The following is a 1,529-nucleotide window of genomic DNA, read 5'->3' as shown; positions in this document are numbered from 1 at the left end:
TTAGCTCTAATACATTAGCTTTAATACATTAGCTCTAATACATTAGCTCTAATACATTAGCTCTAATACATTAGCTTTCACTCTAACATCTCTCCATTAGTGCATGTATAGGACCTGAGCGTGTGTAATGACAACAGTGGGATTAATAAAGTATACATTATTACTATTATTGTTATTATTATTATTATTATTATCATTAGGGCCCGAGCTCTCAAGTGCAAGGGCACCGCACGTCTCCCGTCTCTCTCATTTTTCAGGGTGTTAGCATACAGGAAAACGCACAAAAACTTGCACACACGTCAGACCTATGGAAAATCCCAAATTTCTGTAGTGATTGGTCTCGGGCGTTGCCAGGGGGATCCATAGCGCCCCCCTAACGTGCACCCTGAGTGCAACAAAAGTAATAATTTATCATACTAGTAGGTCAACAACATGAATCAAGAATTTTAAACCCGGCTCTATCCAATGTTCAGATTACAGTTCTGGACATTTATGCAAATTAGCACATATTAATTAAGAGAGTGGCTCATTTTAATATTTTAACATAACATTTCTGAAAACTTGTGAATTTTTGGGTGTTTTAACGTCAGAAATCAACTGGGGAAGTTTCATGTTGACAGTTAATTATTTATTTTTTTGCCTACTCGATGCGATGTCAACCCCCTGAATGAGCTAATAATTAAAAATGTCCAAATTTCAACTTTTAGCAACCAAGCTTAATTTAATCTAGGGCTTAAGATGATATTTCAATCATAATAGGTCATAAGAAACATTATTCCAGGGTGCAGAAGTCTTTGATTCTTTCTTTGATTAAGTCCGTGTTTCAGCATCACAACGTAACAAGACAACACATGTGGACGCTTTAGACCCATTTAACATTTAATGGAAGAACTTATCCAGGTGAAAACAATTCAAAATGTATATAAAGTGTAAATAAGATGAGCTATAGAGGCGTTTGATGTATTATAAGCAGGTCTGACTTACACATTCCTGTTCTTCATCTGTTGTCCATGTGCAGTCCACTGTTCTCCCGACTCCACCTGCTGCCACCGCCTGTCAAACATCCACTATGGACAACGTCTGTACAGTAAAAAGTGAATCCATCTGCACGTATCCTGCAGACGAGAAGGGCCATTTTACAAGAGAGACTTTTATAAACAGAGCATTTGGATTGTAGGAAGAAGAATTTAAATAATCAGGTTGAATTAGAGTCTCAGGGAAACAAACGTCCACTTTTTTAGCAATTCACAAGAATCTAAATACAATCAACATGAGGGGGGGACTTTTAAAGGTGCCCTGCCACACATATCTCATGACTTTGTGGTAATATCTGAAGTTCTACCATGGACTCTGTAACTTGGTTACCGTGGTTACCTTGTTTCGAGCCATTCTAGCGTGGTATAGAAAGCCTGCAGGAAGACTCGGCTCCATTTGGGCCAGTCCTCATTAATATTCAACAGGCTGAGCTGCTTCATGCTGATTGGCTACCAGCTAGCCAATGAGAGCCTGGCTATCAGCATCCTTTACCC

Source organism: Etheostoma cragini, chromosome 21 (genome assembly GCF_013103735.1).
Source record: "Etheostoma cragini isolate CJK2018 chromosome 21, CSU_Ecrag_1.0, whole genome shotgun sequence".
Lineage (NCBI taxonomy): Eukaryota > Metazoa > Chordata > Actinopteri > Perciformes > Percidae > Etheostoma > Etheostoma cragini.
This window is presented reverse-complemented; position numbering follows the sequence as displayed.